The sequence below is a fragment of the Pseudophryne corroboree genome, chromosome 5 (assembly GCF_028390025.1).
Source record: "Pseudophryne corroboree isolate aPseCor3 chromosome 5, aPseCor3.hap2, whole genome shotgun sequence".
Lineage (NCBI taxonomy): Eukaryota > Metazoa > Chordata > Amphibia > Anura > Myobatrachidae > Pseudophryne > Pseudophryne corroboree.
Window position 1 is genome coordinate 363,601,275 of NC_086448.1, and position 14,320 is coordinate 363,615,594.

Genomic DNA, 14,320 nt, shown 5'->3' on the forward strand with positions numbered 1-14,320 from the left:
GGAGGGGTATTTCTAATCAAGAAAAAAAAAAGGCATTTTGTTTGCCCCAGCACCCTGAATGATAACAGTAACCAGATTTAAATTCCACACAATATTAGAATTCAGACATCTCGGTTACATATATTTGCGCAAATGTATGAATAAGCCCCAAAGCCACATCAAGGCATCTCTGTATATTTGGGGTCCCTAGCACTCTATATAGGTGCAGGGTGCGGCACCCCAAAACACCAGCATAGGCTGCCCAGGGCAGCATACCAGTGAAAAAACTATAGTGTTAATAAATTAGTGTTAGGAAGCCGAAGCTATAAAGAAGGTGATACAAAAATGAGATGTAATTAAAATGGAGAAATAGTGTTAAAGAAATTAGTATGTGAAAAGTGTTAATAGAATGTAAAGGTATGCCACACTAAAGCCATCCAGCTCAGCCAGTCCAGAGGCACCACACCCCACACCTCCATTACCCCAATCTGGGTCTATGATTAACCACCAAGGAGCCACATGATAATGGCTCCTTACTTGAATATATCTAAGCTAAGAGCTACCTACCTTGGAGCAATTCCATAATGCTCCATATGGCATGTCAGGGCCTGCACCTCCTCCTAATGCAAAAACCTCTCTGCCTCTCACAACAGATATATATAATGGTAGATGCTCAATTAGCTTAGTGATATTATTCAGGTGCTTGAAAGGGAGGGGTATTTCTAATCAAGAAAAAAAAAACTTCTAATGTATACCATATAACTTATACAATCACATATAACTGTTTATATGGACACTTTCTTGATTAAAGCCATGATTTACTAGGATATTCGTAAATATAGCTCTAAAGAGTCTATTTTATTATTATTATTTATTATTATTATTATTATTATCCTTTATTTATATGGCGCCAAAAGAATTCTGCAGCGCCCAATAACAGAGTACATAAACAAATAATCAAAACAGGAAAAGAGCAACTTACAGTTGAAGACAATATAGGACAAGTACGGGGTAAATAAACATAGCTACATCAGCAGATGACACTGGAATAAGTATCAGGTGGCAGAAAACTGCTGGATTTGGTGCAGTTGAAAATCATTAAAGTAAGAAAAAGGATAAGCACATGAGGGAAGAGGGCCCTTCTCATGAGAGCTTACATTCTAAAGAGGAGGGGTAGACAGACAGGGGTGACACAGACGGGGTACATAGAGAGCGTGGAACAGAGGGTTAGGATGACAATTGGCTGGGTATGGTGAAGAAGTGGGTCTTGAGAGCCTGTTTGAAGTTTTGTAGAGAGGTGGAGAGTCTGAGGGGGAGAGTTAGGGAATTTCAGAGAAATGGAGCAGCATGTGAAAAATCTTGGAGGTACAGATGGGTCCACGGTTATCTTGGCTAGTTTGCTGCGCCTAGGCACAACATGGTTTATTAACATAAACCCTTCATCTATTGTTCTCAGCTACAATACAATAAAGAGAACAATACAGCAGGGGATTAAGTCATTACAGCAGGGGATTAAGTCCGACTGCCAAGTCTCAGTTAATCCTATTAAATGTCAAGATAAACATGGACCCATCTGTAGGAGTGGGAGGAAGTAATCACTAGGCAGGAGAGTCGACGTGCATTAGCAGAGCGAAGAGGATGGATGGGAGTGTAAAGGGAGACAAGGTCAGAGATGTAAATGGGAGAGGAGTGGGTGAGTGCTTTGTAAGTGAGTGGAAGAAGCCTGAAATGGATTCTGAAAGGGAAGGGGAGCCATTGAAGGTCTTGTAAGAGAGGAGAGGTGGATGTAGTGCATTTGGTGAGGAAAATGAGATGGGCAGCAGCACTGAGGATAGATTGGAGTGGAGAGAGGTATTTGTCAGGAATGCCATTCAGAAGGAGATTACAGTAGTCCAGTCTGGAGATGACGAGTGAGTGGATAAGGGCCTTAGTAGCCTCCTGGGTCAGAAAGGGTCTGATCCTGGAATTTTTAGATGAAAACGGCAGGTTTGTGAGAGGTGCTGAATGTATGGTTTGAAGGAGAGGTGCTGAATGTATGGTTTGAAGGAGAGAGAGGAGTCCAGCATTACTCCAAGACAGCGCACTTGGGGGCTAGAGGAGATAGTAATGCCATCAATAAATAATGAGATTTTGGTACGTGAGGTTATGCAGGAGGGAGGGAAGATGATAAGCTTGACATGTTAAGTTTAAGGAAGCGCTGGGACATCCAAACAGAGATAGCAGAGAGACAGTTGGAGATACGAGTGAGGAGAGCAGGGGAGAGGTCCGGAGAGGAAAGATAGATTTGACTATCATCAGCATAGAGATGATATTGAAAATCAAAAGAACTAATGAGCTCTATTGAGGACGTATAGAGAGAGAAAAGAAAAGGACTAGAGACAGAACCTTGGGGTACACCTACAGTTAGGGGAATTGAGGGAAGGTTGAGTCATGAGAGGAGACAGAGAATGAATGGACAGAGAGGTAGGAAGACAGCCAAGAAAGGGCAGTATCACGCAGACCAATGGAGTGAAGGATTTGCAGTAGGAGAGGGTGGTCCACAGTGTCAAAAGCAGCAGAGAGATCAAGAAGAATATGTAGAGTAGTGGCCCTTATATTTAGCAGCATAGAGGTCATTGCAGACTTTTGTAAGGGCAGTTTCAGTAGAGTGGAGAGGACAGAAGCCAGACTGGAATGGGCCAAGCAGTGAGTGTGAGGAAAGAAAGGAAGTAAGGCAGTTGTAGACAATATGCTCAAGGTGTTTGGAAGCAAAAGGGAGAAGAGAGATGGGTCGGAAGCTAGAGAGAGTGTTTGGATCAAGGGTAGGTTTTTTAAGAATAGGATAGAAGAGTGCATGCTTGAAGGCAGAGGGGACAGTGCCTGATGATAGGGAGAGATTGAGTAGGTGGGAAAGATAGGAACAGGCAGAAGGAGAGAGGTAGCGGAGGAGTCGGGAGGGGATAGGGTCAAGTGGGGAGGTGGTAAGGGGACAGGAATGAATGAGGGCCATGACTTCCTCACCAGATGCATGGGATAAAGATGTCAGAGTTGGTAAAAGGGATGGGGAGGGGTCTGAAAGGGATGGGAGGAAGCTAGTTGCTGATGGTCTGGTGTGATGTGATGTCCTGGCATATGGAGTCAATTTTGGATGTGAAGTAAGTGGCAAAGTCAAGAGCAGAGAGTGAGGAAAGGAGACTAGGTGGAGGTGGGCAGAGGAGTAAGTTGAGAGTGGCAAAGAGGCACCGGGGGTTGGAAGACTGGGAGGAGATGAGGTTCTTGAAGGATGAGAAGATAAGTTTGCAATGGAGGAAGTCTGCCTTAGAGCGTGATTTCCTCCAGTGTCCCTCATCAGTACGTGAGCATTTTTGCAGATATCTGGTGCATTTGGTGTGCCAGGGTTGAGATGTTAATTTGCGATGGTGAATAGTGGTTGGTTGAGCAACAGAGTCAAGAGCAGAAGTAAGGGATTCATTGTATATGGAATATATGGAATATATGTATATGCTTGTTCAGGGCATGAGAGAGAGAGAAGTGAGTCAAACAGGGAGGAATGTGGTGTTAATAGCCTCAATGTTACGCTTAGTGATGGTAGCCTTAGGAGGCAGAGATGGGGAAGCAGAGAGAGAGAGAGAGAGGTTAAAGGAGAGTAGGTGGTGGTCAGAGAGGGGAAATGGGGAGTTGAAAAAAATCAGAAATATCACAACGGTGAGTGAAGACCAGATCCAGTGAGAACCAATTCACATGGGAGGGTGAGGAGGTCCACTGGGAGAGACCAAGTGAAGAGGTGAGGTTAAGGAGTTTAGAGGCATGGGAATGTGTGGGGATATCGATAGGAATGTTGAAATCGCCTAGGATAATGGAGGGAATGTCAGAGGAGAGGAAGTGAGAAAGCCAGGAAGCAAAGTTGTCGATGAATTTGGAGGCAATGCCAGGGCGGTGGTAAATGACAGCTACTCTAAGATGGACTGATTGGAAGAGGCGTATAGCATGGACCTCAAATGCAGAGAATGTAAGGGATGGTTCTGGTAGTATGAGTTGGTAGGAGTAACTAGAAGGTAAAAGGACCCCAACACTACCCCATGGCAACCCCCATTTTCCACCAGTTTCGATGGATAAAGGGGTTAACTTGTCACCACATCATCCAGTCTATCAACAGTGTATCTCTGAGGACATCTAATTTGTACATACAATATATGTTTTTTTGTAAACAAACATCCAAAGGGTGAACCATCTTTGAATAATATAACCATTATAGTATAGTCTAGTACTCAAAGACACTTCACCATATCAGTGCCTCTTCTTTGTTTTTGTATGTAGATCCTTACCTGGTAAACAAAAGCTTTTTAGAAAGTCACCTCCTTTTTTGTGTAGTGGGCTATGATTTCCCCTCCCCCCCTTCCCCCTTCCCCCTGCATTCAGGACCAAACTATAAAAAAAATCTGTTATACAATATATACTGTTGATAGTGGTGTGAGCTACAGTACTGTGTAGACTCCATGTTGCTACTCCTCCAGGAAAGCTTCAGTCCCTGTACCAAAATGGCTGCAGGGGCTACTACTGAGCATGTACAGAGACATCTTTAGACTGTGTAGAGTGACATGGTGGGAGACAATAGTCTCCCATACCTCCCAACATGACCCTCTCCAGGAGGGACAGAATGCTCTGCTCCTGGACTTCCCTCTTAATTTCTGATTGCCATCACCTGTGGTGAAACACCTTTCCTATCTATAAACCTGTTCAACACAGGTGCCAGCAATCATAAATTAAGAGACAAGTCCAGAAGCAGAGCATTGTGTCCCTCCTGGAGAGGGTCATGTTGGGAGGTGTGGTCTCCTACTTAGCTCCTATGAGTGACAAGGTTAATACCTTCTACAAGGCTGCTATAAGGCTGTTCCAGCAACCCTGCACTGATACCCGTTTGCAGCATACACTCACCAGCTGGAAAGCTGTATGAAACCCTGCTTTGCTTAAGTCACCAGTGTACATGTAACAGTGAGTATGGCTGTACCTGCTATCTATCAATAAACCAGCACCACTGGGCTGTTCATACAGTAGTTTGAATCATCTGCTGGTGTGTGCCTACATAATTCTGCAATATGTTCACCTGTACGCACGGAATTTCCAACATATACCATGCAATTATTTATGATATTCTAGACCTATCATTGTATATCACCATAGCTGGAATTGAATCTGCTTTATTAGTGTTTAACAGTTGGCATTTTAACAAGGAAAGTTTTATAGGGTAGGTATAAGGTAATGGATAACAGTTATAAAGGAGAGTAACAATGAGTACAGCAAACTTTGCCTCAATCAACAAGCCAATCAAGGCATTTATGGAAATGAGATCTATTTTTTGGAGCTTATCAAGTTGTCATAATCTCTTTATTTATTTCCACAGATTAGTCCTGACTAACATCTTTTATTGCAGTTATTCACAGCAATATAATTGATGTAGTATTGTTTAATGTTCTTTTCAAGATGGGACTGCAGCCCAGTAAGCAGCTATCATGGCAAAACTGTTTTTGTTCTTCGGGAGGCTTGCCACCTAGCAACAGCAGGTGGGCAAGGCAGCAAGCCTCCCGAAAACGCTGATGGAGAGGAGAGTGAAAGAATTTTCACTCCCTCCCACATCTCCAGCGGCTGGCCGGCGCGCGCGCTCGCACGGACACGTGGGCGCGCACGCGCACAGACACGTGGGCGCGCGCCCCAGCTGCTGATCAGATTTTTTCTGTCAGCAGACATGGAGGACTGTGTATCTGTCTCAGCAACAGATACACTATCTCTGTCCTCCATGGCTGGCGGTTTTACAGTGAAGAGAGCCCAGAAAAGGGCAAATAACTCTTCTCCTTCATCCTCTGACTCCTCAGAGAATATTAATATACAGAAAAAGAGGACTTTTTCAGTCAAAAATTTCCTGTCCTGTGACTCTTCTGATATTGAGGTAAGCAAATCACCTCAACAAGACACAGGGTTATCCCCTAACACAGGGAGCCCTGCACACAAGAAAAAACTTAGAAAGACAGATAAAAATAAGTCTTATACAAAGTAGAGATGAGCGCCGGAAATTTTTCGGGTTTTGTGTTTTGGTTTTGGGTTCGGTTCCGCGGCCGTGTTTTGGGTTCGACCGCGTTTTGGCAAAACCTCACCGAATTTTTTTTGTCGGATTCGGGTGTGTTTTGGATTCGGGTGTTTTTTTCCAAAAAACCTAAAAAACAGCTTAAATCATAGAATTTGGCGGTCATTTTGATCCCAAAGTATTATTAACCTCAAAAACCATAATTTCCACTAATTTTCAGTCTATTCTGAATACCTCACACCTCACAATATTATTTTTAGTCCTAAAATTTGCACCGAGGTCGCTGTGTGAGTAAGATAAGCGACCCTAGTGGCCGACACAAACACCGGGCCCATCTAGGAGTGGCACTGCAGTGTCACGCAGGATGGCCCTTCCAAAAAACCCTCCCCAAACAGCACATGACGCAAAGAAAAAAAGAGGCGCAATGAGGTAGCTGTGTGAGTAAGATTAGCGACCCTAGTGGCCGACACAAACACCGGGCCCATCTAGGAGTGGCACTGCAGTGTCACGCAGGATGTCCCTTCCAAAAAACCCTCCCCAAACAGCACATGACGCAAAGAAAAAAAGAGGCGCAATGAGGTAGCTGTGTGAGTAAGATAAGCGACCCTAGTGGCCGACACAAACACCGGGCCCATCTAGGAGTGTCACTGCAGTGTCACGCAGGATGTCCCTTCCAAAAAACCCTCCCCAAACAGCACATGACGCAAAGAAAAAAAGAGGCGCAATGAGGTAGCTGTGTGAGTAAGATAAGCGACCCTAGTGGCCGACACAAACACCGGGCCCATCTAGGAGTGGCACTGCAGTGTCACGCAGGATGTCCCTTCCAAAAAACCCTCCCCAAACAGCACATGACGCAAAGAAAAAGAAAAGAAAAAAGAGGTGCAAGATGGAATTGTCCTTGGGCCCTCCCACCCACCCTTATGTTGTATAAACAGGACATGCACACTTTAACCAACCCATCATTTCAGTGACAGGGTCTGCCACACGACTGTGACTGATATGACGGGTTGGTTTGGACCCCCACCAAAAAAGAAGCAATTAATCTCTCCTTGCACAAACTGGCTCTACAGAGGCAAGATGTCCACCTTATCATCATCCTCCGATATATCACCGTGTACATCCCCCTCCTCACAGATTATCAATTCGTCCCCACTGGAATCCACCATCTCAGCTCCCTGTGTACTTTGTGGAGGCAATTGCTGCTGGTCAATGTCTCCACGGAGGAATTGATTATAATTCATTTTAATGAACATCATCTTCTCCACATTTTCTGGATGTAACCTCGTACGCCGATTGCTGACAAGGTGAGCGGCGGCACTAAACACTCTTTCGGAGTACACACTTGTGGGAGGGCAACTTAGGTAGAATAAAGCCAGTTTGTGCAAGGGCCTCCAAATTGCCTCTTTTTCCTGCCAGTATAAGTACGGACTGTGTGACGTGCCTACTTGGATGCGGTCACTCATATAATCCTCCACCATTCTTTCAATGGGGAGAGAATCATATGCAGTGACAGTAGACGACATGTGGGGTGGGGTGGTTTGCGTGAGCTTGGTTACAAGAGGAAGGGATTTACTGGTCAGTGGACTGCTTCCGCTGTCGGCCCAAGTTTTTGAACTTGTCACTGACTTATTATGAATGCGCTGCAGGTGACGTATAAGGGAGGATGTTCCGAGGTGGTTAACGTCCTTACCCCTACTTATTACAGCTTGACAAAGGGAACACACGGCTTGACACCTGTTGTCCGCATTTCTGGTGAAATACTTCCACACCGAAGAGCTGATTTTTTTGGTATTTTCACCAGGCATGTCAACGGCCATATTCCTACCACGGACAACAGGTGTCTCCCCGGGTGCCTGACTTAAACAAACCACCTCACCATCAGAATCCTCCTGGTCAATTTCCTCCCCAGCGCCAGCAACACCCATATCCTCCTCATCCTGGTGTACTTCAACACTGACATCTTCAATCTGACTATCAGGAACTGGACTGCGGGTGCTCCTTCCATCACTTGCAGGGGGCGTGCAAATGGTGGAAGGCGCATGCTCTTCACGTCCAGTGTTGGGAAGGTCAGGCATCGCAACCGACACAATTGGAGTCGGACTCTCCTTGTGGATTTGGGATTTCGAAGAACGCACAGTTCTTTGCGGTGCTACTGCTTTTGCCAGCTTTAGTCTTTTCATTTTTCTAGCGAGAGGCTGAGTGCTTCCATCCTCATGTGAAGCTGAACCACTAGCCATGAACATAGGCCAGGGCCTCAGCCGTTTCTTGCCACTCCGTGTGGTAAATGGCATATTGGCAAGTTTACGCTTCTCCTCCGACAATTTTATTTTAGGTTTTGGAGTCCTTTTTTTACTGATATTTGGTGTTTTGGATTTGACATGCTCTGTACTATGACATTGGGCATCGGCCTTGGCAGACGACGTTGCTGGCATTTCATCGTCTCGGCCATGACTAGTGGCAGCAGCTTCAGCACGAGGTGGAAGTGGATCTTGATCTTTCCCTAATTTTGGAACCTCAACATTTTTGTTCTCCATATTTTAATAGGCACAACTAAAAGGCACCTCAGGTAAACAATGGAGATGGATGGATTGGATACTAGTATACAATTATGGACGGGCTGCCGAGTGCCGACACAGAGGTAGCCACAGCCGTGAACTACCGCACTGTACTGTGTCTGCTGCTAATATATAGACTGGTTGATAAAGAGATAGTATACTCGTAACTAGTATGTATGTATAAAGAAAGAAAAAAAAACCACGGTTAGGTGATATATACAATTATGGACGGGCTGCCGAGTGCCGACACAGAGGTAGCCACAGCCGTGAACTACCGCACTGTACTGTGTCTGCTGCTAATATATAGACTGGTTGATAAAGAGATAGTATACTCGTAACTAGTATGTATGTATAAAGAAAGAAAAAAAAACCACGGTTAGGTAGTATATACAATTATGGACGGGCTGCCGAGTGCCGACACAGAGGTAGCCACAGCCGTGAACTACCGCACTGTACTGTGTCTGCTGCTAATATAGACTGGTTGATAAAGAGATAGTATACTCGTAACTAGTATGTATGTATAAAGAAAGAAAAAAAAACCACGGTTAGGTGGTATATACAATTATGGACGGGGTGCCGAGTGCCAACACAGAGGTAGCCACAGCCGTGAACTACCGCACTGTACTGTGTCTGCTGCTAATATAGACTGGTTGATAAAGAGATAGTATACTCGTAACTAGTATGACTATAAAGAAAGAAAAAAAAACCACGGTTAGGTGGTATATACAATTATGGACGGGCTGCCGAGTGCCGACACAGAGGTAGCCACAGCCGTGAACTACCGCACTGTACTGTGTCTGCTGCTAATATATAGACTGGTTGATAAAGAGATAGTATACTCGTAACTAGTATGTATGTATAAAGAAAGAAAAAAAAACCACGGTTAGGTGGTATATACAATTATGGACGGGCTGCCGAGTGCCGACACAGAGGTAGCCACAGCCGTGAACTACCGCACTGTACTGTGTCTGCTGCTAATATAGACTGGTTGATAAAGAGATAGTATACTCGTAACTAGTATGTATGTATAAAGAAAGAAAAAAAAACCACGGTTAGGTGGTATATACAATTATGGACGGGCTGCCGAGTGCCGACACAGAGGTAGCCACAGCCGTGAACTACCGCACTGTACTGTGTCTGCTGCTAATATATAGACTGGTTGATAAAGAGATAGTATACTCGTAACTAGTATGTATGTATAAAGAAAGAAAAAAAAACCACGGTTAGGTGGTATATACAATTATGGACGGGCTGCCGAGTGCCGACACAGAGGTAGCCACAGCCGTGAACTACCGCACTGTACTGTGTCTGCTGCTAATATATAGACTGGTTGATAAAGAGATAGTATACTCGTAACTAGTATGTATGTATAAAGAAAGAAAAAAAAACCACGGTTAGGTGGTATATACAATTATGGACGGGCTGCCGAGTGCCGACACAGAGGTAGCCACAGCCGTGAACTACCGCACTGTACTGTGTCTGCTGCTAATATAGACTGGTTGATAAAGAGATAGTATACTCGTAACTAGTATGTTTGTATAAAGAAAGAAAAAAAAACCACGGTTAGGTGGTATATACAATTATGGACGGGCTGCCGAGTGCCGACACAGAGGTAGCCACAGCCGTGAACTACCGCACTGTACTGTGTCTGCTGCTAATATAGACTGGTTGATAAAGAGATAGTATACTCGTAACTAGTATGACTATAAAGAAAGAAAAAAAAACCACGGTTAGGTGGTATATACAATTATGGACGGGCTGCCGAGTGCCGACACAGAGGTAGCCACAGCCTTGAACTACCGCACTGTACTGTGTCTGCTGCTAATATAGACTGGTTGATAAAGAGATAGTATACTACTAATATTATATATACTGGTGGTCAGGTCACTGGTCACTAGTCACACTGGCAGTGGCACTCCTGCAGCAAAAGTGTGCACTGTTTAATTTTAATATAATATTATGTACTCCTGGCTCCTGCTATAACCTATAACTGGCACTGCAGTGCTCCCCAGTCTCCCCCACAATTATAAGCTGTGTGAGCTGAGCACAGTCAGATATATAATATATATACATTGATGCAGCACACTGGGCTGAGCAGTGCACACAGATATGGTATGTGACTGAGTCACTGTGTGTATCGTTTTTTTCAGGCAGAGAACAGATATATTAAATAAAACAAACAACTGCACTGTCTGGTGGTCACTGTGGTCGTCAGTCACTAAACTCTGCACTCTCTTCTACAGTATCACAGCCTCAGGTCAATCTCTCTCTCTCTCTCTCAACCCTAATCTAAATGGAGAGGACGCCAGCCACGTCCTCTCCCTATCAATCTCAATGCACGTGTGAAAATGGCGGCGACGCGCGGCTCCTTATATAGAATCCGAGTCTCGCGAGAATCCGACAGCGTCATGATGACGTTCGGGCGCGCTCGGGTTAACCGAGCAAGGCGGGAGGATCCGAGTCTGCTCGGACCCGTGAAAAAAACATGAAGTTCGTGCGGGTTCGGATTCAGAGAAACCGAACCCGCTCATCTCTAATACAAAGGGGACCTGTTCAGGTGATACTCCTCCATTTCCTAGCATTGTCCGTAGCAGACACCCTAATAGTGCTCGGAGCAAGCACACATCTCCTGCCCGCAGCTGGCATAATATATCTGCCCGGAGCAGGCAGCACAAAGGGACCCGTTCAGAGTATATGGGGTCACCAGCAAAAGAGCCACACTCTGCACATGAGGAAAAAAGTCACTCTTCCGCAGTGGATTGGGAATCCGAGGAAGTGACAAGATCCCCTGCCTCCTCCCAACGTGGGGAATTTAGCGATATCCAAATGGCTAGAGTAGCTTTAGCGGGCAAAACACCTCCGCCTAAACTTTATACCTCACACTGGGCACTTAAACAGAATTCAGAAGTGCAGAAATTTGCCCAGTTGGCATTAGAGCAGCACTCATTAAAGAGGATGAATTAGTGTTACGCTCTTACACAGGGTTGCCAGATGTGCCAGCACTATTTGCGCCTAGCATAGACCCTGCCCTCACTTCAATAGTGGGTGAAAAAAGATATAATGACACCACTGATCGTACTCTTAAGAAAATACAGTATAAGATAGCAGACGCAGCTGGTCCTCTCCTATACGTACTAGACAAAGCAGAAAGAGAAGGTGAATCCAGCGTCTCCCTAGATTCACTAGTAGCTTCTAAGCTTGCTCTCCTTAAGTCTATTAGCAGAGCAACCCTTATCATAGGCCAGACTTTTAATCACATCACTAATACCCGCAGGTCCAGATGGCTATCTAGTGCAGGACTAGCAGACCTAGCCCCAAAATCACTAGAATTCCCTAATTTAGACAATGCAGACTTATTTGGGCAACAAGAACTGAAGAAAAAAATAAGAATTTACTCACCGGTAATTCTATTTCTCGTAGTCCGTAGTGGATGCTGGGAACTCCGTAAGGACCATGGGGAATAGCGGGCTCCGAAGGAGGCTGGGCACTCTAGAAAGATTTATGACTACCTGGTGTGCACTGGCTCCTCCCACTATGACCCTCCTCCAAGCCTCAGTTAGGACACTGTGCCCGGACGAGCAGACATAATAAGGAAGGATTTAGAATCCCGGGTAAGACTCTTACCAGCCACACCAATCACACCGTACAACTCGTGATACTATATCCAGTTTGACAGTATGAAAACAACTGAGCCTCTCAACAGATGGCTCAACAATAACTCTTTAGTTAACAATAACTATTTACAAGTATTGCAGACAATCCGCACTTGGGATGGGCGCCCAGCATCCACTACGGACTACGAGAAATAGAATTACCGGTGAGTAAATTCTTATTTTCTCTAACGTCCTAGTGGATGCTGGGAACTCCGTAAGGACCATGGGGATTATACCAAAGCTCCCAAACGGGCGGGAGAGTGCGGATGACTCTGTAGCACCGAATGAGAGAACTCCAGGTCCTCCTCAGCCAGGGTATCAAATTTGTAGAATTTTGCAAACGTGTTAATTAATCAATTACAGCTGTTGCGGCATAGGTACTGTCCTATTTGTACCAATAAACAGCGTTACCACTCATAGCATCTCATACCTTGGATGCTCTAGAGGTCAATTTATTTATTTAGGACATATAAACCAGTAACACCTTCACTAGCAGCAGCATGTGAATCATATACTGTTATTGATGACAATTAGTACGGCACGGCTAGTACGGGAACACCTGCCTGATCGTACAAGTGCTGATCAACTATATGCTGATGCAGTACTAACAACTAGGTTATTTGTAAACCTTAGCACTCTTTTCAATAGTAGCTTGCATTTCGAATACAATAGAGACTGAGAATTATAGCACGGCCAATACGGGAATCCCCGTTAATAGGACAAACGTTGGTGTAATCGTTGTAGCACAGTTCTACTCACAATATAAAAAGAGTCGCGCTTAACTCATTCTATCTCATAAAATTGACTGGTATTGTGTCAGAACAGATGACTATCACAGGGTCAATACAGGAATATTGGATTAGTTAATATATTACAGCTGTTGCAGTATAGGTACTGTCCTATTGCCTATAAACAGCAATACTATTTATAGCATCTTATACTTTGGATGCTCTAGAGGTCAATGGATTAAATCAGGACACATGAGGCAATACTTACCAACCATATAAGGGTGAAGTGGGTCATTGCTGCAGCGCGGCCGCCTCCATGTCATTTAAGCACAGTCTCAACAGTATACCATATTAAAATGTATGAGGGACTACTCAGTTGAACTGTTATTAGTATGGCAACACACGACAATTAATATCGATTATTTCACAATACTGCAGTGTTGCTTGTCATCCTCCCATCACGGGACTTAGGATACGGATACTTCGTTTCCTAAAGGTAGTCCCCACATAACAGATAGTGACCTTTTTTTGACTGTGCCAGGCAAATATGGGGTATGAGCAGCAAATATAGTCAGCACATGTGTCTTCTAAGCTCATTTTCATAATTGTAGCTCACCCATTCATGGATTAATTGATAGCTAGACACACTGCACAATGGCAACTCTATTCAAACTATGACCCAATAGCTGGACATTTCATTTCTGTGTGATTGGTGAAGAGTGCATAAACTGGTAGTACATAATATTTATTAACCAACAAAAGAATATCAGATAGCCACAGTTGTTTGAATCAGACTTATTTGGGCCCCAGTTTATCGAAGAAGTTAAAATCAGGCATAAGGCCCGAAAATCCTTTTCTGACCTCAAGAAAGGGAATGAACAGTTAAAGAGGCCCTTTCCGCAAGGGGGCCGGACTTCAAGAGCTGCAGGTCCGACCCGTGAATTTTAAGGCACCAGAAGAGCCCAGACAGGAGGCTTTGGTAACAGATCCAATGACACTGCCAGAGCGTCTACCTCCAACGCTTGGAACAACTCCAAAAGAGGCCGCAATTACGGTAAGCATTCCGATAACACACAAAACACTCAAGGAATCTTTTGCAGAATGGCAAAAGATTACTACAGACAATTGGTTAGTAAAAACGATTCGAACTGGGCTAAACCTTCCACTGATTCGCTTCCCGCGACAAATAAATGATATTCCTTGTTCAAGGAATTGCAGTCCCCAGCTAGACGAAGTACTTTCGTTAGCACTATTACAGGGAAAAATAGAACCGGCAAAACTAGCAGTAAAGGGCTGGGTAAGCCATCTATTCCCAATATTAAAACAAGACGGCTCAATAAGACCAGT

At 44.5% G+C, this 14,320-nt stretch overlaps 1 protein-coding gene and 1 long non-coding RNA gene across 4 annotated transcripts in view; one reads left to right on the forward strand and one right to left on the reverse strand.

The window, feature by feature from the left end:
* Nucleotides 1–14,320, reverse strand: part of SLC6A19 (solute carrier family 6 member 19) — a 572,970-nt gene that overhangs the window by 164,632 nt on the left and 394,018 nt on the right. The window lies entirely within an intron of this gene.
* The window catches only part of LOC134927755 (uncharacterized), a 285,855-nt gene that overhangs the window by 30,640 nt on the left and 240,895 nt on the right, over nt 1–14,320 (forward strand). The gene's annotated exons all lie outside the window — the stretch shown is intronic.